At 40.3% G+C, this 27,492-nt stretch overlaps 1 protein-coding gene across 1 annotated transcript in view; it reads left to right on the top strand.

The window, feature by feature from the left end:
• Positions 1–3,002: 3,002 nt before the first annotated feature.
• The window catches only part of MAP3K7 (mitogen-activated protein kinase kinase kinase 7), a 104,047-nt gene continuing 79,557 nt past the window's right edge, over positions 3,003–27,492 (top strand). The window contains exon 1 of the mRNA XM_069851186.1: positions 3,003–3,010. The gene's annotated coding sequence lies outside the window, so the exon portion shown is untranslated. The remainder of the gene's footprint in view (positions 3,011–27,492) is intronic.

The raw sequence follows: 27,492 nt of genomic DNA on the forward strand, positions 1-27,492 counted from the left end.
CTAAACATTTATGCAAGAATTTAAAAATTATAAAAAGTATATACCTTCTATTGCTTTCTGTTAATCACCAGAATTGGTGAAAAATCACCTGAAACTAGTACAATTTTCTTTTCCCAGAAAACAGAAAATTTAAAGTAAAACTAGGATTTGGGGGCATCTGAAGGATGGCCCCTGACCAGTGTAAATAATAATATTCAAAGCCATCTTCCTTTTTGCTTCTGTATTTATACTTTGGACTCATTTGTTTGTAATGTCCTATGTTCTAATTGTTTTGCCTCTGTAGCCCATGATGAAATGTCATATTAGATGATACTGTAAAGATGCAGAATATTTAACAGCAGTGAAAAAGCTATTCTTCAACCTCTTCTGACTTATATGTTAATGTCTCCGTGTCTCCTTCAACATAATCTAGATTATTTTAGAGGTTCTTTACCTCTGGACATGCTTTCAAATCTCATTATGCAAATCCAGGATATGACATATAGGAAAAATAATACACTCAAGTTATTAAATGAGAAATCTGAATTCTATTCAAGAAGGAGTTAGATACATAGAAATTAGAACTGTTAACTGAGAATCAATTTTCCAGCTGTCAGTTTAACAAACAATAATAAAAGTTTTTTAATCAATTCAGCTGGCTACCTGATGTTTCTTTCAACAAGAGGCATTCTTTATATGACAGGTTCTTGGGAGAAGAGATGACAAAACCCTTACACGTGGGCAGAATGCCTGTAACAGGAGACACCCTGCTAACAACAGTCCCCTGTAAGATCCCAGCTCTGATGCCCTGTAAGGGGGTCAAACCGCAAGTGGAAGGTGTCTAGTGCTGAGTGAAAAGAGGAAATGGGGGAAATACAGTTACAGTAAGCAGAAAAAAACAGATGTGCCAGTAGGCTGTAGGATTGTTGATTTTGGTTTGTAATTACAACTGGCAATCATTTTGAACCACTGCTGCTTTTTTTAATTATTCAGCTTTGATTGCAGCTACAAGCCAAAATCAACAATCCTAATAACAGAGCTCAGTGTCTTCTGATGAAACAGAAAAACTCCCAAGCATTTGGAACCTGATTCTACAACCCTGAAATTCAACAGGAAAACTTATTAAGAAGAAAACTCTCTGGACATAGGTTGGGTGCCAATGTATTCATAGGTTACAATTGTAAAAGTAAGAAGGTTACAGTGAGGACAATTGAAGTTTTCTTTTAGACGCTGAACTACAGTGAGCAAAGGCAGCACTTACCAAAGTGGCAACCAATTTCATGCACCATTTCGCTGTGGAGCTGAGTTTAAGGCAACTGAGTGTCTCAAAATGAACCAAAGCCTAAGGATTTCTAAAACTGTGAAAATTTTTGAGAAGAGTACATCTGACTTCTGATTCTTTGAGAACTAGCTCATGTGCAAAATGAAACTCTTCAGTCTTATTAAGCATTTACAAGTAAGTCAGGAGTATTTTGAAAGCTACCTGCTAGCTTCATCCAGCAGTACAGGCCCACACAGATGCAAAAAGCCCATTTTGAGCTTGTGAGAAGTGGTCACAAGCACGCATTTGAGCACTTAAGTGGATATCATGCCCATTTAATCTTTTTCTACTAAATATATTGTATTTCACTTCACAGTCACTCTTGAGAAGGAACCTCCTCTAGAAATAAAAACAAAAATAGGTTCAGCAAAAATTATAGAATTTCAGACTGGAAGTGACCTCAAGACTACATCTAATCCTCCTCTTCACTGAATTACACCCAAGTCATGCCTGACAGGAGTTACTCAGGCAGATATCTCACAGCTTTTCACAGCTTGTGCTACAGTTTTCCCGTCTTTGTTCTCACTGCATTATTTGCAACTTCATGTTATCTCTTGTTCTGTCAACAGAATGTGGAAGGAACCATTTCCTCCGTCTCTTAAGTTGTTCAAAGACTTTTATATTTCCCTCTAATGTTCTCCTTTCTTTACTTAACCATCCCAATTTCTTAAGCCTTTCTTCATAAACCATATTTTTTACTCCTACAATACTGTTTTCAGTAGTAGCAGGCTAGTCAGGGATCAGCAATAGGAAGGCATGCTAAAGTCTGAGGAGCTGCATCCTAGTAAGATTCAGATTCTCTATGAGGAGCTAGGCACAATGAACCATACTTGAAGTGTTTTTATATGAATATGCACAGCATAAGTAATGAGCAGAAGGAGCTGGAAGCCTTGTCCCAGTCCCAAAGATACGTCATTATTCACATTAGTGAAACTTGGTGGGATAAATCCTGTGACTGGTGTGCCAGGCTTTATGGTTACAGGCTCTTCGGAGGGATAGACAAGGCAGACAAGGTGGAGAAGTGTCCAGAGGAGGGCCACAAAGTTGGTCACGGGTCAAGAGGGGAAGTCGTATGAGAAGCAGCTGAAGTCACTTGGTCTGTTCAGCCTGGAGAAGAGGAGACTGAGGAGGGACCCCACAGCAGTTTACTGATTCCTCACAAGAGAAGGAGGAGGAGCTGATCTCTTCTCTCTGGTGACCAATGATAGGATCCAAGGGAATGGTAGGAAGATGTGCCAGGGGAGATTTAGGTTGGATATTAGGAAAAAGTTCTTCATTCAGAGGATGGTGAAGCACTGGAAGAGGCTCCCCAAGGAAGTAGTCATGGCATCAAGCCTAACAATATTCAGGAAGCATTTGGACATTGCACTCAGACACATGGTGTAAATATTGGGGCTGTAAAATTTAGGGATAGGAGTTGGACTCAATGATCCTTGTGGGTCCCTTCGAACTCAGGTCTTTCTGTGATTCTGTGATACCGAAACTTAATAGAACGGTAGATGATTTCACATATCCTACGTATAATTCTCTTGTGCAACTATCCTATTCACTCAAAACAAAATTACATTTTTTAATCTTGTTCAGTATGTGATTCACTGTGGCAGGAGATCCAGCCTAACTTCTTATTCTCCAGTAAGGAGAATACTCAGTTCTCCAACCTCTTACTTTCTTTATGTGTTGACATAAGAAGATTGCTCCTGTCTAAACCCAATATCTCGTAATTCTTCTTGCTGAACTGCATTCTGCTGCCTTAGATGGGCTAACTTGTCAGACACTTTCTGTCCTCCGGTATGTTCCTTACATGTTGCTATAATCTGTAAGTTCATGAAAATACTGAAAAATGATAAACTTTTGATAAACTACTTTCTAAATACAGTCTTCCAACTAGTGTCAAACTAGTCTTATGATGATTAAATCTATAGAGTGCTTTCTTAGCTAATTTATAAAATGTCATGAGAGTTTATTAGGATGTTTCATTGCCTATTTCTTCACTATCCATAAGGGTAGGTATTATTTAGTTTCAGAAATAAATTAAATTACTGACATTCTTGGCAAATCCGTGATGGCAGTTAACATATTTCCTTCTTATCTTCCAGGTGTTAAAAAATACTTTGAATATTTTTTCCAATATCATTCCAGAAATCAAAGCTAAGTAGACCACTCCATGATTTTCAATGGCAGATACTGTGGTTTCTCTTTTCTAGTCTTCTGGATTGTATCTTCAAAAATTGTCAAAGACAACCACTAATAGCTCTAAGGTTGCTTCTGCCAAGCTTCAACCCATAGTGGATTTCCTGAGACATGAAACCTGGGTTCTTCCTGAAAATATCCAAAAGCTAAGTATTCTTTAATTGGCCTATATATTTTCTTATTATTTTCTTCTGAGGTTAGCTTTGTTAAACATATAAGCACAGCTGAACACTTCAGTGAAGAAAAAAAAAAAGCAACTAAATATGTCAACCATCTCAACCTTATCTTTTGACAGCTTATTTTATTATTCTTTAACAGTGAATCCAGTTTTCTCCTTGGTCTTTCTCTTTCTTCTAACTAGCCTTCCTGTCCCTTGCTACTTTAACACAGTAATTATTGAGAATGTGATAACTCAAATATTAACTCAAACAGCCAGTGTAAGGTATGTTGTGGTATTTTCAAGTGCAGCTGGAGCAAGGAGATGCACAGAAGTCTGCGTTGCAGCAACCACTGGCATTTAGTGGTGTGTAGTGGAGCCAGCAGCTGTATATGTTCACAAGTAGAATGAGAGCTGGTGTCACATCACAATTCAAGAACAGGCACCATCAAAGAGATCAGAAGAGCAGACAGTACTCTAATACTACAGCATTATCTCCCTCCTTCTCTTGTTGGGCACACTGGAGGTCAAATATAAGACTGAAAAGTGGGATAATTATGCATTCAGTGGGCTTACTCCACCTTGTGAGACATCCCACTGTGTCATACCTACTTGCAGATGCCTTTGCTGAGCATGGTGATGAATGCAGGCGCTACTAGCATGCTTCTGACCTTAGGCAGACTGAGAGGTGGACCAGCTGGCTCCATCTCTCTCCATTTTCTTGTCAGTTCTTCTGTCTGTAAATAATGGAAAATCTTTTTCCACCATGCCTCCCCCTTTCTCCGAGCAATGCAATTGGAGCTGTGTCAGGGCAGCCAGTTCTTTCTCTGATTGCACAATAATGAAAGGATGGGAAACAAAGACTAGCAAGTTTTGAGATTAATCCCCTTCTGTTCTCAGCTGTCAGACTTACTTATTTTTTCCTTTTTTCAGCTAAATCAAGTCATTATACTACAAATCTTTATTCTGAATGAAAGATTAAACTCAGGTATTTTATTTTCATCAGGGCATAATATTCAGCACAGAATAATTGGCTATAGTTTCATCTGGATATTTGTATGGGGCCTCCTATCAAATTCCACTAAACCCTTACTGACCCCTTCCATTTTGTTGAATTCCTTAGGATCTTACTGTAGTAGATTCCTGGCAAACAGAATTTTGCACTCAATTATATCTACCTTGACATCTCCGATGTCATGTTTTCATGGAGCCTCTTTAAACAATCAAGAAAATTAAAAGGTCTTCAGGGGTGTTTTGTAATAAAAATAGTAATAGGAAAAAAATCCATAACCTAAGTGTTTGTCCTTGATACAGTATTTTTTTCTGCCATGAGAAGAAAAAAGGAGGAAGAAAAAAAAGAAGCAGGAAATATGAAAAGGCTTTCAGACTACATTTGACTGCTTCAAAGCCAACAATATAAGTACCACAGTTAAACCAGAAGACCAAAAAGACAAAAGGCCATCAAAACCAAAGCTCATTGAGCGAGTGTATTTGGAGAGATGTCATTTTCACTTTGTCTGTACAAAGAGTGCTGTATTGTATATAGAGAGCAGAGCCCATGCTGACCTGAAATTGAAAACAAAAAATATCCACTGTCTATTATGGTGGTGTCACAAGAAGCGGGCACATTTCTTATACATAAATAGACTCTCTCATGTGACTGTTGGGTCTACCTTGATGTTTCTTAGTCTACTGATTACTTTATTGCTAGTGTCTTTTTTTTAAAAGACACTATCACAGAGGAAACGTATTTTCTCCACCAAGACAAAACTGGCTTTATGTCACTTCTGCTCTACCAGAAATTGACCCAACAGGAGCTTTGGGATTTAATTTAAACAGTGAGAGACAAAGCATGACAAAAGCGTGGAGCATAACAGCCCAACATTGGCCTCTGCTAATGCATAGGAGGTCTTTGCTGTTGCAACAAATCAGAACATTTCTAGGCCTAGTGTTTCTGTTCATGTTTTGCTTTGGTTTCTCTTAAAAAAATATCACCACTTTAGAAGTAAAAGCCTACTATAAAATTCTCCTTCAGATGTAATAAAAGGCAATGGGACTGACTGATGTTTAGAGCCCTTGAAAAGTTATGCCTCTTACATTAATGTCTAAAAATGTTTATGAAACGTTTTGGGTTATTTCTCTCAGAAGTATCAGATTTTCATGACATAAAGTCATGGCAGGGATTCGTATAAGACTAGGTCATGCACAGGTTATTTTGTTGATTCCTTTGCTCTCCTGAATGGGTAGCATTTCAGTCACACTTTTAGAGCACACAGTGCAAAGGTGGGTTTAGTCTTTGTGCTGTATGATATAGGCAGTCCATTGACTTTGTGCAGGAGAGTCCTAATGAGAATTGCCAGAAATACTGCTTGGATCAGCAGCTGCACTAACAAGTTTGAAAGGTACAAGGCAATCAGCATCCTATGAATGTGGAAATCTACAACTCATCTCTTCTTCAGGTTACTCATGTCTTCTCTGATTGATATCATTGTGTGGTTTTTTCAGTCTTCTCCTTTGGTTAAGCTCTATTTTCTTTTGCATGTGCCACGGTTGGGAAACAAAATACTTCATCATGAGGAACATACAAACAAAGAGGAAACAGAACAAGTAACATGTCCCAGTGACCGGAACAGCAAAACATTGCTCAAAGTGTGCTGCTAGGCAGGGTCTGGGAATTCAACCATGGCACCTCAAAGTCACTACTTATGCAGGACAAGGGAAAGCCTTTCACTTAGATGAGCAACAGGTATGACCCTAAACAGCCAAACCACAATCCAGGTAGGAAGGGGCTTCATCACTAATGACTGAGTGAAGGACTTGAATAAGTAAGGAAATCAGGACAGGTAAAAAATATTTTCAAATGTGACTCAGAAATTGCTTGATCTTCTAGAAATATTTAATTTAAGTCTGCATTTACCTACTAAAGGGGTATGAAAGTCAGACACCTTTTCCTATATAGTACCAGGAATAAGGGAGACACTGTTTTCCTGGGCAGAGAGAAGGGAAAAGGAAAGGAGTGGGGAGTTCTTGCTGACTGGCTGCAGCTCAGCTGGAGCACGGAGAGGGATTAGAGAGGGTGGTCACCAGGCAGAACCATCCCAGTACCCATGTGTGACACAAAAACCCTGTGCTGTCACATAGCCTGTATAAGAGAACTTCCACTGAAGGGAAGAGGAGTTCCCATGGTTGTAGAGAGGACCTGTTATGCAGGTTGGTTTACTGGGTGTTACTCTGCCATACCAGATGTGCTCAAAACAGAGTGTACATGTGGCCCAAATTAATCTGCCTTGATCACATTATGTGCAGCTCCCTGTTGCACATAAACTGATGATCTCAAAATGTCAGCACAACTCATTAGCTCATGCCAAGCTAATTTTTCCAAATGGATCAGCTTCAGTTTGAGCCTTATCCTGCTAGCAGGGGCCTCTGCACTGTGCACTTTGAACTTCCATTCTCAGAGAATGGAGGAGGCACTGCTTTACACTCTTAAAAGTGAAAATTAAACATTAAAAAAAAAAAAAACATGACTCGGGATTTTTCAGAAGGATTGATGTGTAAACTAACTGGAGGCCAGTTTAAGAGCATGTGGTGCTATTCCCAGAATTAGATTATAACCCTACGGCCATTGCCAGGATCGACACTGAAAAGCTCCCTTGGCTTGTCAAAGCAAATAACTACCTCTAGCTCATTTAAATATACAGGTCTGAAAAATAAGACTGTTCAGAGCTAACATGCAATTCACTAATCACTGTCACAGAAGTGGCAAACTCCAAAAGAGGTCTCGGGCAGGAAAGCCTTACCAATTTCAGTTGACTCTGATAATCCAAATCCCATTTTCAAAGCGATTTAGGGACTCCATGTGACTTGAGCCCAGAGCTCTTGGTTCATTGCTGAAAACTGCACTTACCTCCTACATCACTCCCTGCTCTGAAGCCAAAAGGTGCTCACAGAAGATGATCAGTTCTCAGCTCTATCACTGGCAAGTGCAAGAAGACATCAGCAGACCAAAGAAAAAGGTAAGTTAAGGTGAATAATAGTGGATTTTTAATTAACGTTTGTTTGGGGTTTGTTTTCCTGAACAAGTTTGTTTCCCTTTCTTCCAACTGATTTAAACTGAAGACAAGAAAGGAATAATTAAGTTGATCTCAGACATCTCGTAAAGAGGGCTCATTCCTTGACATTGTCTTGACAGGCTTCTTCAAGGGAAATTAAGTATATCTCTTAGCATAAGAGTCTCACAAGCATTCAGAGACCCCCATTCTATGGATACCAAAAAGATATGAAAGCATCTTTAACAATCTTGCCTCTGAGCATGTTTCTTACTTGTAAAATTATGATTACAGTCTTCTTTTACCTCATGGGGACATTGTTATGAGAAACAGTTTAACATTTGGAGTTGTATGTATTATACATTGATGAGGGCTTGTATACTTATCTGGAGACAATGGATGTCTAAGTACGTAAGGGTAGCCACACACAAATTTATGCTGCCTAATACTCTGAGCTGGCTAAAAGCCATACAAGCTGGCCTGAACCTGAGTGTGAGTACTCTTTGGATATAGCAAGAGCCTTTTTTCATCCCACAGGCATGTCTAGGGACACTTCTGACACAGGTTTCAATACAAGTAATTTCAAAATTACCCTGGAGAGCATTTGATTGCAGTGAAGTTACCAAACAGCCCTGCAAGCTTCTGAAGTCCTTCAGAGGCTTGTGGGATTTGCAAACCTAACTCACTTATTTGACTTTGAACATCTCAGGTAGGCAAGCAGGCAAATGCTGAACCACTATCAGAAATGCTGAATCAAATCAAACCACTACTGAAAACTTCATGAAAGTCCTCGAAGAAGTCCTTCTACTGCCGCTGCTTGTTATTGATGGCTTCAAGATAACCTTTATTTATAGTGCCCTGGGGACTTATTCAATAGGGTGTAGGGACACTGATGAGGAGGGATATTTATTGTTTATACAGTTGCTTAAAGATGTATTTCCAGAGTATTTATGCATTCCATGAAAAAGCATTCAATTATACATTAAAATCCTTCCTGCACCAGTTATTCTAGACTTACTCTTTGCATTATGAGCTACACTTGCAACGCTCAGAATGTCTAAGTCTACCCATTATTTCACAGTACCCGATATGCAGTCAGTGTAAGAACATCACAGTTTCTACCTGGTAGCCATATAGTACCAATAATCTCCAAGGCATATTTTTAATGGTCTTCACACACCTAGAAGACAATAACACCAAGGAATCTGCGAGTATATTTGACAGAAGTTCAAAACAAAATTTTCAAAACCTAAGTTAATGGACCATGGAACTTGCATTCTGAAGAGATAAAATGATATGATAAGGACTGCATGAGCAACAATACCTGGTCATCTTGTGTAAGCCCATTAAAATATAGCATGTAGTTACTAGGCTATGTATGAGCTCAGAAATTTCTTAAGTAGTAAAAGACAATGTTGTGTTCATACTCCCAGAAACGAACATAAAAGGAACTTTATGTACCCTAGAGGCAGGTCAGATAGCATGGAACATAGTGCAAAACCCCTGGTGATCATCTTCAGCTCTTTTGCTCTTCAGTTATTGTCACCTGCACAACAAGTAAGCATATTGATTACAGGATAGTTTCCACCACTTCCTGGTCTCAGTGAGTAGCTCCTCAATTTACACTAAGATCAGAAAGAATATTTATTCAGTGATCAGTTAGACATATAAATTAGTCTTAGAGTAATTCACAGCAGTAACCATTCCCACTGGAAGGACCTGAAGATTGCCACACAATGCCTTTGGCTTGTGTTCTGTGCATTACACTTCTATGAATGCTTGTTTTTTCCGATTTTTTTATGACTACTGAGTATGAATTTTTATGTACTTGAAGCCTGTCATACCAAATACAACTGAAATAATTCTCCATCATGATGCTTTATTCTCCAAACACCAGGTCCCAGGTCTAACCTTTCCCAGAGGAAATGTGTAGTCTAAGCCAGTTTGCAATGAATCAATAACCTCTAATCAAGAAAGCAAGAAGATATCTCTAGAGGGTGATTTTAAACACCTGCCACGGGGTAAAATAATTTTTTCTCAGGAGGCGCCCATCCTCCTGTGCCAACTGCAGTGCAACAGCAGTGATGGCCACCGAGACCAGGCACCTAACTTCTGGTATCTAACACCAGGGACACTGAGTGCAGCAGAATTGTACTTAGCCTATAACCTCTTAACAGGACATAGTTTGGGAAACTAAAATTCTAGGAAGCTAAAATGCTGTCTTTTCTGTAGCCAGTAATCTTATTTATTATTTTTTAAGGGTGAGGGAGAGAAATAATATCTTTATCTTCTGGGAGATAAGGGAACAGAACAAAGGGCTTTTTTGTTGTTTACGGCAGTTGCAGAAAGCAATCCTCAGTGATATAGCTCCTCAAAAAGATTTTGTATGACCAAAAAGATTTTCCATAAAACTCCTCTGGGGAAATTCATCTGGGGTGTGTTAAGACAAATCCAGTTATACTGATCTATTACTTCTGTCTGAGCACTAAGTTTTCTTCAATTCAATAACAACATAAGGGAGTAGGAAAATGTTTAAGCAATGAGACATGACGTACAATACCAGGCTGTACTGTTGATTAATGTGTATCTCAGGTGTATGGGGAGTAAGACAAGTGCCTACACCATATGGGGCGAGCGCATTAATCAATATTAATGTGTATCAACAGGTACAGAGAGAGAGTACTGAAGAAGACCTAGTTTTGGAGTCCAATCTTGCTGCGATGGCAATAGGGGACTGAATCCTGTTGACACAAGGAGTCAGCCTGGCCTTTGAGGCTGTGACCTTAGAAAAGCATGTGCATTTGATGAACTTCATGTCACAGGATATTGCAGATGCTAAAAGCCTGCATGGATTCAAGGAAAGGCAGGGCAAGTTCACAGATCAGAAATACTTCCAGGATATGAATTGAAAAAACAGCTCCTGGTCAGGAAGCTTCTGAGCTGCAAATGACTGGAGGCACAGAGAGTACCCAGGGAAGTATCATGTATCATGCACCCTGATTTTATAGTTTTTCCTAGATGTCTGCTTTTGAAAGCCATCAGGGACAGGACAGAGAGCTAGAAAGCTATGTGGTGCGACCCTATTCAGTGCTCTCATAGACTGATTTTTATGTCCTAACTTTACAATGTACAACTTGTCCCCATCAAGTGTATGCAAGTGTTTGAAAGCTCAAAGTGGAAGAGTATATACAGCTAGATGCGCACCTCCATTGATAAGCTGAACAGCACCAAGACCTTTAAATGAAACCACCAGCAGGAATTTGGCATCTTCCACCACACAGACCAGATAACACCAAGTTCCTGCTGCTGGTCATGTAGCAGCTCTCATTTCAAAGCTCTGGTGAGCAAGGTGCCTTGAAAACTACTGTCTGCCTGAAGGCGAGAAAACAGCCAGGAAACACAACTCAGTGCAGTACAAGGCACTTCAGTAACCCTGCAGCACCACTGCTTCAGAGAGAGGAGAGGAGTGGGCTCCCTCTCTTGGTGTGAGGCAGCATCTCTTGCTCTCCACTGAGTTCAAAAACAGCTGCATTTTCTGCTCTGCAGGGCAGAGACGTTATAAATCAGCTGCCATGTTAGGGAAGCCAAAGAAACAAAAATAACACAATGCCTATTGGAGCATATTAACATGCCCCACAGCAGCCTCACCATGGCTGTTAAACATTTACCCAAGATACTGAAATAAATATCTTTTTTATTCTTGGCTTCCCCTCCAGCTCCTCTGTTACTTTCAGCCCCTCCTACCAGCACAGGAACCAGAGTGGTTCAACAGTCCAAAATCCAAACAATTCTGTCAACTGCTTATTTTCAAATTAAACTAGGCTTCTTTAATGCTTCTAATTTAATGTATTGAAGCTAAGCTTTTGGTTTGGCTTTTCTCTGATTCATGTGCTCCTGTGCTTCAAAGTGGATTTTGAGAGGCTGAGATGGCTTTTAAATTATACTTTGAACTAGCAAATAAATAATCAGATTGGAATACTGATCATTTTCCACCTTTTTTTTAAACAAAAAAAATTAAAGGAATGATTGTTTAAAGGATGACTGGCTAAAATTGAAGAACTCTTAAAAAATGGATGTATCTGTAAAACATGTCAACTATGATTCTTCTTTTGTCTCCATTTTAAGCAACGTGAGGGAGCATCTGCAACTTACATCACACTATTAGGATCTAGTCCTCTGCAGATCAATAAAGACTGTATGACTTTACTACGCACTCCAGTCCAAAGCCTTAAATACTTGCTAGACAGCCTATAATTTCAGCAAAGAAAGTGAGCGCCTGCAGGTGTTGAATTAATGCACCATGAAAGCAGAATTCTTCTGTGCTGTGATGGAGCTAAAATCAGGCTTCCCTGGTACTGTTGACAGTATTCAGCTCCCAGTGTATTTCTGACTTTGGATACACAGGCTACCTAGTAATTTTATCACATCCTGAAAATAGAGCAAGTGAAAAAATCCATTTAGACTCTTACAGCCACAGGTCATATTTACCGTTTGCTAACAGACTGTTGTGTTGTGAATGGAACCTGCTTCTTCAGTCCCATAATACAGAAAGTTTCTCTTGCATCACTAAAACTATCAGAAAGGAACTCAATAACAAAAAAGTTCACTAATCTCTAAGAAAAATAATCTCGGATGTGATGTTAACCATAAATACCATCAATAAAACTCAAATTTTGGAAAAAAAATGTATTTTGAAAGAAAAAAGTTTTAATCATTAAAGTTTTCATTTTAAAAACAGAGCTGAAACAATGTACTCGGTAATTTCAACGACACTGATGCCATTGCCTTTGGATGAAAAAATTGACATAGGCAGTCAAGAAAAGCCATCACCCAGGCAGCTGCTTTCTAAGCAGACACCTGCTCAGCTGTGCCTCTGTGGGTAACATCTAGTTCCTGTTCCATATGTGTGACATTTCTGAGGCCAGCTTGTGGCTTTATCTCCCAGTATCTCAGTAAAGCTGTGAAAATGCAGATTTCTGACTAAAGCCATGTTGACACCTGTCTCTGCTCCTAACCTGTGCCACTGAGTCACCCTACAGGGAGAAGCAGGTAAGCCTTCAGTATTGAGGTGGAGGTGAAGACGTCTGCTCAATATTTTGAGTACAGCTGCTCTTTTCCCTGGAGCAAGTTTGCAAGTCCTGATCAGAGCTAGTCATCAAGGTGAGGTGATGTAGGCAGCTGCCTCAGGCAGCAGGCTGCCAGGATGGAAGTCAGCCATTGCTGTCACTACAGCTGGAAATGTGCAGGGCAGCAGCTACTTCTGGGTCAGAGAATGAGTGGTCTCATTCAGAAAGCAACTACTATTCCTCCCCTTCCTCTCAGCAGTGTTAAGTCAGGCTCCCTAAGGGTCTCCAAGGTTCACCTTCTATTTTCTCTGCCTTGGTTTTACTCCTCTACTTGCTAAGAAATCTTAGATGAAGAGACACACTCTGCCCAGGTACCTGCAAGAGATTTCTAGTGTCCCAGAAACTGATACAGCTTAAGGTAACTATGACCTTCTGTGAGGTTAGACCAAGCCAAATGTTCTAATTAACGATCTAATTGTCATGTCACTCCTCTAATATATACTTAGGTCCACTTCATAGACTTCGGCAATCATAACACTGTTGGGTGGAAGGGACCTCTTATGGGTGACCTTGTCCAACATACACTTGAAGCAGGGCCACGACAAGCACTAGATCAGCTTTGCCTAGCCATGTGTTAAAAATACCCAACATTAGAGATTACATAATCTTTCTAAGTAACCCACATCAGTGCTGAGCTTACAGCAAAAACATTTTGCTAATGACCAGCCTGAACACAGTCTCTGGCTATTACCCCTTGTTATATGACTGCCACCCCTGTGAAGCACTGCAGCTGTGTTTTCTTTGTGACTGACCTTCAAGTTGTTCAGCCTTACCTACGTAGACCTGGAAAGAGTAACTGCCCTCAGTCCATGGGCCCTGCTCCTCCTCATGTACCCTGCGTGCACGTGCCTCCCTTGTGATGATGCTGCATTGCCAGCTCCTATTCAATTTGGCATCTACTTGGTCCTTTTCAGCAGAATTAACACTCAGGCAGTCAGTTCCCAAGATTATTGGTGTAAGAGTTTATTTTAGGCAGAGAAACAGAGAAAGGATTTGGAAAACTGAAGCACTGCACGTCCACAGGAGCTCAAAAATAACATGTTCAGTTTCCACTGTCCCGTTAGTTCTTCCGTCTATACTCAGTGTGAGTACTAGGATCTGTCCATGTTGTTATTTAATTCAGCTGTTGGAACGGCCAGTACAAGAGCATCCACAGATGCTTATAAAATCAGTCTTAAAATCATTACTTTCTCAAACATAATTGGGACAATTGTGATTGTCTTGGTCAGTATTTATGATGTTGGATGAATGGGTGGCAGCACACATATGGGGCAGGGGAAGGACTCCCCAGCATATTTCACCTGCCACATCCACACAAGCAGGTAGTGCAGCCCCGAAAAGGCAGATCTGTTGTGCGAAACAGTGCTGAGGACACTTCATAAGAATTTCAGGGCATTTTATTTCTGACTAGCTCCAGTCTGTTCCTATGCACTTGACCAGACACAAACAGAGTGAATTAGGCGCAAGCTCGGACCAAACCTTTCAGTTTACTATGTACCCCAAGACCTCTCTACAATGTGAACCAAAGTATTGTAAATTGGAAGGATTAAGGTTTGTGCTTCTCATTTGAACTAAAATGCTACTGCAGAGATACCTGTAGGATTTCTTCTTTTCAGACTTCCTGACCCTACTTCTTGTCTCTCCATAGCATATAATGTGGCTTATTCTGAGGCTCTGAGAACCGACTTATTCCTGTGATTACAAGGGGTTTTCAGGTGTTTAGTAACATTTGTCTTTATCCCCTACCTACAGTTCAAGAATCATTATTGCTTCCTTCTATGCCTCACATCTCTCATTGCCTCTTTTTTATGGCATATACTAGTGCAAGCCTACATCCTTCCCAAAGCATTTGAAGGTTGCTCAGTTTATTTACTTCAGTAGCACATTAATACTTTCCACTATGGCATATTAATATTTCCCACTATGCAAAATGAGCTCTTAGCTATTCCTTGGACATTAATTTAGTTGAATATGATAGTCAGAACTCTCTGACATTGTTAAAGTTAATGATCTGATACTTTACAAGACAAGAGACATTCCAAATCAAACTGATTGTATTAATAGTTTTATTGAGCAACATTAACAGAAGTGTGTTGTTCCACAATGTCCTCAAGCAAAGCCTTTATTGGCACATTAATGGTGACAGAATGTTCAAATCCAAAGTAATAGACGCTTTTTATTTCTATAACCTGCAACTACAGATAGCCTAAAATTCTAGATTAGAAACTGATAATCATACATCTCTGCTTGAAAGCCCTATTTTCTGTTAAAACATATGGATAACTGCTGCACACAAATCACCCCACTGTATTGACAGATTGATTGAGTTTCCAGCAGCCTGTGCCAGGGAAGAGGCATATCTGGTGGAAAGGGAATGAATTAATTTGAGGTATGGAAGTACATGGTAGCCCATTTGATGTTAGGAAGAGGGGAAGGTACACAGCATCTTGAAAAAATAAGACTTTTTCTAAGCGGTGAGATACTAGAGCATTTAAGGCCTATGTGATGGATGCTAAAGAGAACCTGGTAAGGAAGGCAAGAGGGAAAAGAGCTGGGAAGTACAGGTGCATTATACCTGAGTTGAGCAAAATAGGCCAGTTTCACAGGTTTGATTTAAAGCTCCTGAGAAACCTTATACACTGTACTTGCTGTCCCAGCCTACTAGAACTAAAAAGACTTGTTCAAGGCAAATGGTGGTAAATGGAGTTAAATCCAGCTGGAGGCCAGTTACAAGTGGTGTCCCCAGGGCTCAGTGCTGGGTCCGGTCCTGTTCAATATCTTTATCAATGACCTGGATGAAGGCATTGAGTGCACCCTTAGCAAGTTTGAGGATGACACTACACTGGGAGGAAGTGTTGATCTGCTGGAGGGTAGGGAGGCTCTACAGCGGGATCTAAACAGGCTGGATCGATAGGCTAAGACCAATGGGATGAGGTTTAACAGAATCCTGCACTTGGGACACAATAACCCCGTGAAGCACTACAGCTTGAGGAAGAATGGCTTGAAAGCTGCCTGCAGAAAAAGACCTGGGGGTGTTGGTCGACAGCTGACTGAACGTGAGCCAGCAGTGTGCTCAGGTGGCCAAGGAGAATAGCATCTTCGCTTCCATCAGAAATGATGTAGCCAGCAGGATCAGGGAAGTAATTCTCTCCCTGTACTCAGCACTGGTGAGACTGCACCTCGAACACTGTGTTCAGTTCTGGGCCCCTCAGTATGAGGAAGACATTCAGGTCCTGGGGCATGTCCAGAGAAGGGCAACAAAGCTGGTGAAGGGGCTGGAAAACAAGTCTTACAAGTCTTAAGCGAACTGGGGTTGTTTAGCTTGGTGAAGAGGAGGCTGAGGGGAGACCTTATCACTCTCTACAACTACCTGAAAGGAGGTTGTAGAGAGGTGGGTGTTGGTCTCTTCTCCCAAGTGACAGGACAAGAGGGAATGGTGTCAACTGCATCAAGGGAAGTTTAGATTAGACATTAGGAAAAAATTCTTCACAGAAATGTTTATCAAGCACTGGAACAGGCTGCCCAGGGAGATTGTTCAGTCACCATCCCTGGGGGTGTTTAAAAGCGGGCAGATAAGCTGCTTGGGGACATGATTTAGTAGCAGACAGGTTCAGTTGGAGTTGATGATCTCTAAGGTCTTTCCAACCTAATGATTCTATGATTCTATGACTCAAAGGTTTTCTCAACCACAGGAATGCTGCACTGTTGCTGATGGTCAAACAAGCAGTTTCTCACACAGATCACAGGTCTGATTCAACAAAATTCTCTCCTCACAATTTTCATGTCATTTAGGCCAAACTGAATGGCAAGTAACATTAAAACATCGCAGAAGTTTCCATTTTTAAAACTTTCTCCATGTCAGATTGCCAAGTGATCTTTCCAACACAGGTATAGACACCTTTTCTAAGGCAGCGTACCTATAAAAACAACTATGACCATTCTACTACATACATACCTTGGGGCAGAGGTGATAGGATTATCTGGAAGAGTTTAAGGTGTTTTGATGAAGAGAAGGTATCTTCTGTAATATTCCTTTGAGTACCCAAAGAACCGAAAGCTGGAAAAAGCACAGTTCAACAAAAACTTCTCTCCCCATCCTTCCTTCCCATTAGATATATGTGCCTAACTTCATACATCCAGAGAAGAAAATTACGTGACCTTAAATAACATGGGTCATACATAGTAAAATATAATAATGAGTTGGGTCTGAAGAGTGCTATGTTCAGATCACCACTAAGAACCTTTGGTTCTCTTGCTATTTCTCTCTGCATTAGGTCGTAAAGACCCTGAATTGCACATCACTCCCTCAATGTTAGACATTATAGTAGCCACAAGGCTTATATTAGGCAAATACACTAAGCAATCTGATTATCAAAACAAAGACATACTTCGGATAAGCTTTGAACCCTGTAGCAGTGGTGAAAACTGTGGCTTGCAAGGGCTTGTAGTTTTCAGCCTGTCTTCTTTTAAAGTGTTTTCAATTAAAAGTGGAAGGCTGCCTGTGAGAAGTGGCAAGCATGCCTGAAATCCATTGAAGCAAATGGCTTGGGAGCCAGTGCCTTAGAAGAGTTAGATCCTATCAAATCGTCTAAGTAGTCTTTAGTCACACACAGATTTGGCACCCTGCTAGATGAACAAATAGAAAAGACAATAAAGACCATCCCAACTAATAGGGTAAAGAAGTCTACATGGCAAACCCTTATGCCATTTCTTCTATCCTTTGCTGCTTTCTCCCCAGGTAAAAATTATTTTCTGTGCCTACAATTTTTACAAGATAGCCTCTGAAACCTTCTGTGTGCAGCAAAGTTTGACAACAATCCAGCAAAGTCTGCAGCTGGAAAAGGAAGAAGCAGCAATCAGCAGAGAACTGCAGACAATTGTTCCACAGCCGCTGTTGCTGAATTGTAAGCCTATGCTGGTGAACTAAAAAATCTATCTCAGATAATTGACATTTATTTGATTGAAACAGCAGGGTGCCCTCCATCAGAATGGGAGGAGACCATATGGAATAACAGTATGAGTGGAGATAATGTTTGTCTGCTGAGTGTGTCAATGTGTTTAGAGATTATTCATAGGGCTCTAGGGATTCCAGTATGGTAATGTTTCAGCTAAATTAGAATCAGATTAATTGCTCTAATCTAATGGAAAGACAATGTTTATCAAATTATTGCTCCTTCACCACATGATATTGCAGTGTCATTACTCTTTGAGTTTAAAAAAAAAACCCAAAATCAAAAGGCTCTCTTGTATCACATCTGCTCAAGAGTTTCGTAACAGTGTTGATTTCTGCACAGGAGAGTTAATGCAGTTTATAACCCTAGGAAGGAACTAATGAATCAGAGCGAAAGCTTTGTAGAAGATAAATCCTCTATATTGTGGGTAGGCCTCAAACTATACTGATTAAAATAGCTTAGCTGTGTTTTGGTCTTGGGCTTCTTCTGGAGGGAGCACTTTATTTTTGCTCAATTTTTGATATTTTTTTGCTTGTTATAGATTTTATTTCAGTGAGAGTTTTCTTCATAGTAAGTAGGACTATGGCTGAACAATACAGTAAAAAATTCATGTTTTCCTCATTCACTTTCACCTCCTTTAATTTTCTTCTCATCTGGAAATTGTAATGAAATTATTAAAAGCTGAATGCACAAATAAGATACCTAAAACCCTTCAGTTGTACTTTACATTATTTAATGCTTTGGGTCATTTTAGATCAGCTGTCAAATACCAGTGCTGAGGAGACACTGAGCTCTTCAGTTCCTTTAAAATGCAGTGGAAATCTGCAGTGCTGCTGGCACTGCACCGAAAAGTGTTGAGTACCTCAGAGTCGGATGCTCTTTTGATGGTTCAGTGGCTTGAATAGTGAAAGAATGGGCTCCAAAGTTGTCTTTTAAAGTTGACTAAGGGGGGGTTATCCTTGGTGTTTTAGAATATTTTCAGTACATAGGACACACGCTAAAGCACAATGTTAAAATTTTAGCCCCTTTAAAACTATATCTAGTAAGCTCATTCCTCAAAAGTGGTAAAAGCATGACCTCTCCTCAAAAATGCTAATAAACCAACCAGGAATACCCCTCCAATCTGACTTTCCACTGTATTACACTGACAAGATGCTACTGAAAAGCCCTGGAGTTCAAAGGACTGAAGACAGTCAGGTACTTTCTCTCTGCTTGATTTATAACAGTGACATAGAGTTTGTGAGGCCTTCAGGCTGCATACTTGAGAGAGCACTGAACAAATATTTTCTAGGCTTCTATAGTAACTAATAGTTGCTCCTGCATTAAAAGGGCCATATATACTCTCAAGATATATTTCACCGAAATTCTGTTTAAGAAAAGTGAATACCTCTGGTAGTGGAGTGTCCATAATGCCTATTAAAACACACGGCTTACAAAAGTGGGCAAAACTTAATCATGAGAGTGATTCAATGCTGAGTAGAAAGTAGTGCTTACACATTCTGTCCCTGGTAGTTTTCCATCCCTGGTACAACCAGGCACATCTCTGGATGCCAAGCTTTTAAGGCACAGCCCTGTGGTGGGAGGGTATTTGTTGTGCTAGTACTTTAAGATTCACTGTTTCCATAACAAATTCCACCATGCACCTTCCTCAAATACATACAACTGGGTTTTCTGGCACTTCTGGAGAGACAAACCTTCCCTCAGACTTCTGTAATGTGAGACATTGAAATTTCATGGCAACTCTCCCACCTAAGGCTTTGAGTTTTAAGCCTTTCTTTATAAAACACAAATGGAAGTTAAAGTGGCATACGCAACTCAAATGGGGCTGCACATGATGATCAAACCCTAGTCACTTGCTTTTTGCTGAGTTTCATTAAAGAATCACAGAATCACAGAATAACCGGGTTGGAAGAGACCCACCGGATCATCGAGTCCAACCGTTCCCATCAAACACTAAACCATATCCCTCAGCATCTCATCCACCCGTGCCTTAAACACCTCCAGGGAAGGTGACTCAACCACCTCCCTGGGCAGCCTCTGCCAGTGCCCAATGACCCTTTCTGTAAAGAATTTTTTCCTCATGTCCAGCCTGAACCTCCCCTGGCGGAGCTTGAGGCCATTCCCTCTTGTCCTGTCCCCTGTCACTTGGGAGAAGAGGCCAGCACCCTCCTCTCTACAATGTCCTTTCAGGTAGTTCTAGAGCAATGAGGTCTCCCCTCAGCCTCCTCTTCTCCAGGCTAAACAACCCCAGCTCTCTCAGCCGCTCCTCATAAGGCCTGTTCTCCAGCCCTTTCACCAGCTTTGTTGCTCTTCTCTGGACTCTCTCCAGAGCCTCAACATCCTTCTTGTGGTGAGGGGCCCAGAACTGAACACAGGATTCGAGGAGCGGTCTCACCAGTGCCGAGTACAGAGGGAGGATAACCTCCCTGGACCTGCTGGTCACACCATTTCTGATACAAGCCAAGATGCCATTGGCCTTCTTGGCCACCTGGGCACACTGCTGGCTCATATTCAGTCGGCTGTCAACCAACACCCCCAGGTCCCTCTCCTCCAGGCAGCTTTCTAGACAGACTTCTCCCAGTCTGTAGCACTGCACAGGGTTGTTGTGCCCCAAGTGCAGGACCCGGCATTTGGCCTTGTTAAACCTCATGCCATTGGACTCAGCCCAGCGGTCCAGCCTGTTCAGATCCCTTTGCAGAGCCTCCCTACCCTCCAGCAGATCGACACTTCCACCCAGCTTAGTGTCGTCCGCAAACTTGCTCAGGGTGCACTCGATGCCTTCATCCAGATCGTTGATGAAGACATTGAACAGGGCTGGACCCAGCACTGAGCCCTGGGGAACCCCACTTGTCACTGGCCTCCAGCTGGATTTCACACCATTTCCCACCACTCTCTGGGCCCGGCCATCCAACCAGTTTTCGACCCAGGAGAGTGTGCGCCTGTCCAGGCCAGAGGCTGACAGTTTCTCAAGCAGAATGCTGTGAGAAACTGTGTCAAAGGCTTTGCTGAAGTCCAGGAAGACCACATCCACAGCCTTTCCCTCATCCAGCAGCCGAGTCACTTTGTCATAGAAGGTGATCAGGTTAGTCTGGCAAGACCTGCCTTTTGTGAACCCATGTTGACTGGGCCTGATCACCCGGTTCTCTTGCATGTGCTTCATGATAGCACTCAAGATCACCTGCTCCATGACTTTCCCTGGCACTGAGGTCAGACTGACAGGCCTGTAGTTTCCTGGGTCCTCCCTGTGGCCCTTTTTGTAGATGGGCACAACATCAGCCAGCCTCCAGTCCAGTGGGCTGTTGCTAAAACTTTTTTGGCTAGCCAGCTTTCTATATGTGTTTGAAACTAAGAGGAACTTGTTCCCTCTTTCCTGGAGTTTCCCCAGTACTTCTGAAGTGAGTAAGGCTCTGGAAAGAGCCATATGGCTCTTGAACTCTGACATCACTCAGTGCTTGGATCTAACTTCGTATCTTTTGTTCTTGAAGCTTCAGCAATATCTTTGCTGTTGTTTTTCCTGCTGTAGGAGCTGTGAGGCACTAGCCCAGCCACTCACTGCTGTACTTCTGAGGTCTACACAGCACAAAGATCCACATCCATCCTGTGCCAGGAATGGGAAGACACTATTCACAGATATATATAACCTAAGGATGATGTGACTTTCTGAGGAATGCTGTGATTTACTGAATAACCTACATCATGAAAACATTCTTCAGGAAAAATATACTGGTTTAGTATGGAACTGTAACCTTTGAAATACAGATAGCTAATCTAAATGTTTAATTTAAATAAATGACTTATTCATGATGTTTAAACTATCCACTACTATTATTTGGATATTATTTGAAGTAGCTGCAGTCCCACATGGAAGAAATGGCAACATGCTGTCGGGGAACCTTTGTTGGTAAAATACACAGATTTATCTGTTTTGAAGTAAAAAAATGTCGTGCACATAGGACGCTCCATGTGGCAATGAATTAGAAGATTTGCAAACTAGCAGCAGGGGATAGCGTTTCTGAAGGAATGTCCTTTACAAGAATCTGCAGGGTACTTCAAAATTGCTATTATTACTATCTATTAAAAATCACCGTGTTAAAAATGCATAGAATGCTCTACAGAAAGATTAATGTTATAGTTTATTCCTTGCTCCAAAGAATTTAAAACACAGTTCTGCCTCCAGAGATGCTATTGCCATGCTCGTGTAAGCCTGAAGGACCCAACAAAGTCGACAGAAGTTGCAGCATATGATAAAAAGCACAGCTGGGCACTGGTTTTACAGAGGCAAAATAAGCAAGGAAATGCAAGAAAAGCAAGATCCTAAGGTCTGAGAATTTTGACCCTGACTCCTCTTACAGTTTGGCTTAATTGCACTGCATGAAATCCTGTTCTTATTGGGAATGAACTGAAGTTTTATCATCTATTTAAATGCAAATTCAGCTGACTACAAGGAAGTTTCTCCAGTTTAGTTGTACATGACTTATCCAATCAATTCAGGCCTGTACACATGTAGCACTGCAAATTATATAATCTCAGCTGTTTTTTCAGGTTGTTTAACAAGCCAGGATAGCTCTAAGTGGTGCTTTCACTACCTTTGCAAGTGCATGCCATACATGTGTATGCAAGTGTGTGTGTACGCACACGTATTTGAAAGAAATTGCGAAACTTTCTAAGAATAAAACTGTTTGCTTTTTAATTTTGGCAGCACAGTCTTCTGGCACCCAATCATTGTCCAAAACGGTATATGCTAAGAAAAAGAAACAAAAGGACTTGCACCTCTTTTTTATTTTAATACACCCAACTAACATGATAAGAGGATATTCCCAGATATTTAATTTTGATTACAGTTTCATTCCAAGTTCATATTCAGATATGTATACAAAATTCATAAAGATATGTGGTCTTCTTGACAGAAAGTCAGTGGCAGCTTTAGATCCAGTAATGGCTTCAGTGAGAAGAGAATAAGGAGGGTCACTCTGCTTATTTTACTGTAGTATTTCTTCACTATTTTGGAGCCGTAACAGCAGAGCAGAAGCCTGAGCTCATATGACTTGATAAATATCTTACTACTTCAGTACTCTATCATGACATCTGCAGGGCCATCACAAATTGTTGCATCAATAGATAGGTACATACTTGCATTTTTATCTACATAGAACTTTTCTGAATGCTAATGTAAATATGCAGTGTACTAAGGGCACAGGCTACATACATGATATACAGGCAGCAAAGTAGTGCTGCAGCATAATGGCAGCTTTCCACTGTTCAATAACTCAATTTTTATCTAATTATCACAAATTATAACATAATTTCTGAGCCAACAACATTGTTGTAACTGATTTTCTGCTTGAGCTGTACAAACACTAAAACCACCTGAAACTGGCAAGCTTATGTGTGTAATTGGAAAAAAAACCAATTTGTGGTAAACAAAATGCGCCAAGGTTTTTCACCTGAAGCAAATTATTACAGCTGTTAATAAAACTTATTTAAACAGCTTTCATAATACGTGAGGAACTGTTCAAATAGCTCTGGATGTAGCTCTTTATCGTTATCTCTGGGGATTATCCTAGTGATTGCAGTAGAAATAAAGTGACCACAGAATCCAGTACTGCAGGACTCCTATTGGCTCCTGTAAATGCATAAACTTATTGCTGTTTTTCAGAGATGCAGGCTTTGAAAGGCACACATGTACTTTGCATCTATGTGTAAAAACAAAAAAAAAAAAGGAAAAAAAGCCCTCAACACTTCTTCACTTCTTCAATTGATTTGCCCTTTGTCACTGTCACAGATATGTTTTCCCTGTTTTGACAGGTAGTTGTAATTCTATTAGCAGCCCATCGACTTCCCTGTGAAATCGATCTGTGTTGGGCTAGCTGGGTCTTCTTAAACTACCTGATTTATTGCTTCTGCCTGCTAAAAAAAAAAAATAAAAGAAGAATAAAAAGGTCTGTCTCCATGGTGAACAAAGTACCTAAACAATGTCTGAAAATGAATAATTTTTAACCTGGCTGCTGGTCATCTCCATGACAGATGAGCTGTGACCTTTCACCAGCAGTTTTGCCAAGATGCCTCCTGATGCTGGCATGTATAAACGATTGTCAATTTGCCTTATTAATTTATCTGGCTGTCTCATGGATAAACTAGAAGATCTCATTTACCCTAAATGTCTTCAGCATCAATCTGTCATGTTAATTTTGTGAGTTCACAGTGGGCTGCCCAACCTCCTGAAACTAGAGAAATGCCTATTCACTCATGCAGACAGAAAATGGAGGTAGATGGGTGAATATACAGTTGCTGGCATGCTAGTTTAGATCAGAGAAACAGGTTATCATTATACTCTTCTTATTCAGTGACATCTGAAGAAGTTCAATGATTCACCAAGGTCTAAAATGAGGTCCTGGAATTTTAAACGACTGCTATCTGCCTTGGTAACATTATTTTTTTCTTCTTTCTTCTTGGTCAGAGAAACAAATTATATTTCAATTGGCCAAGAAGTTAGTTGTTTTGTGGAACTTTTTATTATCTGTAAATATGAACTACCAACTGTGGGCACAAAGCGATAAAGAATATTTTTGTGTACTTGGTTATCTAAACCAAAGGTCAATTTCCAGCAGCTTTTTCTGAGGAATCAAAGTAGAGATTTAAAGAGGAATAACTACTTACAAAACTGAGTACCTCTCCTTTTTTATGTAATATTGGGGTCATTCATTTTGTCCTTGAGCATATGCAATTGGTTAACCAATCCCAGTCTATTCTTATATGTACTAGAAAGGATAGCAGGAGTAAGTACGGAGATGCTGTATTGTAGGTGGTCATCAAGAAGGAAACTGACTATCCAAAAAGTTGCATCAGTGAATTATTTTCCTTCCAGTCTCCTTACCTGACTCCTTTCAAGATCCATTATGGATCTTAAAGAGCACCTTAAGGTTGACTCAAAAGGTCCAAGAGGGAAAAATCCAGCAATTATATGACTTTAAAACAAAAAGAAGGAAGATGTGCAGAAGAAAGTACATAAGTGTGCACAGTAGAGAAAGGAAAAAAAAGTCAATAATGTCCACTAAAAAACAGAATTAAATAACGAAGGCAGGTATTAAGGTTGATACACTATGCTTTGTGAAGAGAAAAACATCAAATTAAAGTGAGGCTGAGACTAACAGGGAAAGGAGGAGTCATCTTGCAATATCCACAACAAAAAATGCATCCAGATCTGGGGGTCTACTTAGTCCTTTTAAATATCAAAGTCTATCAGACCATAGCTCAAGCCAACAGTTTTAGAAAGAGACTGATGGCAAGAATTAAAACTAACTGGAAGAATTTTCTCGGGTGGAATTCCAGTGAAACACCTCAGACTGAAGCTCTACGGGTACATGTAAATACATGAAACATTATCAGCAAAAAAAGCACAGCCTGAAAAAAGGAGGCAAGAAAGAAAAGGGGTGATCTCAGTGCATCTTGTGAACAGCACCATGCCACTAGCCTCCATTCCACAAACAGAGCTCCCTGCTGGCTATGCACCCCCAAAGACCACAAACTGGTCAGTAAAATCCCCCCCTGCAGAGAAGACAAAAGGATCTAGACCTGATGACCTCTGACTTCTTTGGTTTATCTACCTCCATCACAGTTTTTCCTCTGTGGGAGTGACACAAGCTAAGACTTTCTCAAAAGACTGGAAGATATGAGGACTTGGGGCAGGGATGGAGGGACAGGGAGAGTCTTCAAACCCCTACTTATTTTAAAACAAAGCATTCATCTCCTCTCTTGATTTTTTTGTTATATGTAATAGCAGTTTTCTTATGCAACAAGATGACTGCCAGAGAACGGCTAGTGAGAGCTGGATAAAACTGAACTGGGTTACTCACTGCTACAGGAGGAAATGTCCTTTTGAAAATCTAAGAAATCCAGCATTACTTGCAAAGAGGCCTTTTGTCATTCTGATAAATGATGACCATACATGGGACTCTCCACAGAAAGAAAGGACTTGTCAGCACTGGCAGTTGCCCAACTATAGCACTTGATGCTGATTTCAGCTGAACATAAATATAGAATAGTGCATAATGGAGACCTCAAATTGCATTCAGTTATAGCAAAATAGGTTCTAGGGGAGATGGGGTTGTTCCTAAAAGGTAACCAAAACTGTTCTCTCTTCCCTCTCTTTTTCCAAAGGATGCGACCATAAAGCAAACCTTGGTATTTCTCATCTTGGAGATACATGTAAGAATGTAAGGCAGGGGAAACATAGTGAAGAAAACATAAACACCAAGAAAGCAGCAGGGCTTGTCAGTCCTAGGGATGGAAGAAAACCATAACACACCACCTTTACAGAAGGCAGCAGGTTCAAAATTAGTAAAAGGGCATGTGACAACATCAGCAAATTCCACAATAACTTGGACACGTTTGCCACATAAGGCATTCATCATATATCCCTGAATCACTTCCTATAACAGTGATGTTTCAATCAAGTCTACCTAACTTGGGTATCTGTCTTTCACCTGCATTTTAGACATCAAAAGCAGTGCTCATCTCATTTTTAGGTCTATACAGTATAAACGTGTATATCTGAGTTTAACAGTGGAGTTCAGGAAGCAACTTGTTTGGCCTGCATTTGGTCAATTGAAGAAACTCTATTGACAGTCTTGGTTAGACTGCCAGTGACCAAAACAGGAAATTAGACATCTACTCAGTTGCGGGCATCCCCAGCTAAAATCAGATGAAGATAGTGAAGCAGTCCTGTTAAAGAGAGTGCCCAGGTCGTCTGAGTAGTGGAATGTCCTGTTGAGGCATTTTTGGCTTAATTTTAAAGTTCTAGAGAAAAAAAAATTGTTAGGAATGGTGACGAAACAATGCAGAAAGTGATTAATGTGGAGCTATAATCACAGTGTGCTTGATTTGGTTTGCAAAACAGAACAAATCCTCAAGTTAGGACCACAGTAAATCTCATCCAGCTTTTGAAGGGAACACAGCCTGTTTGTCTTCACTGAACTGAATCCTCAACATGGAACAGCTAATTAAAGACTTCAGAAGTCTGTAAATACTTTGATGAATACTGATATGTCAGCCTGAGATTCTCACTTGGCTAGTTGGCTAAGTCTTATCTCATTTACTTCAGTGATGCTGAGAATGACTGGGGTAATTTCATCATCTTCAGCTTGTAATAAAAGAGCTACCCAAGCACAAAGATTTATAAAGAGGATTTTTCTAATATATAAACCAAAGAAATTACTTCCGATGAAAGATTGAAAATAGACTCTCTCACTGCACGTGCCTACAGTTGTAGAATATTTTCCAAATTACTTTTCATTAAAATAGACAATAAAACAAAGGATCAAATTCAGAGCTAATTTACAGCAGAGAAATATTATGAAGAATTTGACTCTGCTAGAGTCAAACTGTTTGCACCATTTAGACCAATCTGTCCTAAAATACTTACTACATGGTCGGCTGGATGCTTAGGTTCTAACTCCTCACATTATTATGTAAGATTTACATGCTGAGAAATACTTTTTCTATCCATTTTCCTAATTCACAGTGCCACTGGCAGCAAAGATCTAGATACCAATCATTTTTCAAATTACAACTAAAGTCTAACTATGGTATCAGTTTTTATTATTTCCCTGTCTGCCTAATGCTAAAACTACCCAAAGGTTATAAACATAATACAAGCTGGCAAGCAAAGGTACATAATTAAGATGCATAGAAAATACGCCGTGCAGCAAGTAAATATTTT

Source organism: Phaenicophaeus curvirostris, chromosome 2 (genome assembly GCF_032191515.1).
Source record: "Phaenicophaeus curvirostris isolate KB17595 chromosome 2, BPBGC_Pcur_1.0, whole genome shotgun sequence".
NCBI classification, from domain to species: domain Eukaryota; kingdom Metazoa; phylum Chordata; class Aves; order Cuculiformes; family Cuculidae; genus Phaenicophaeus; species Phaenicophaeus curvirostris.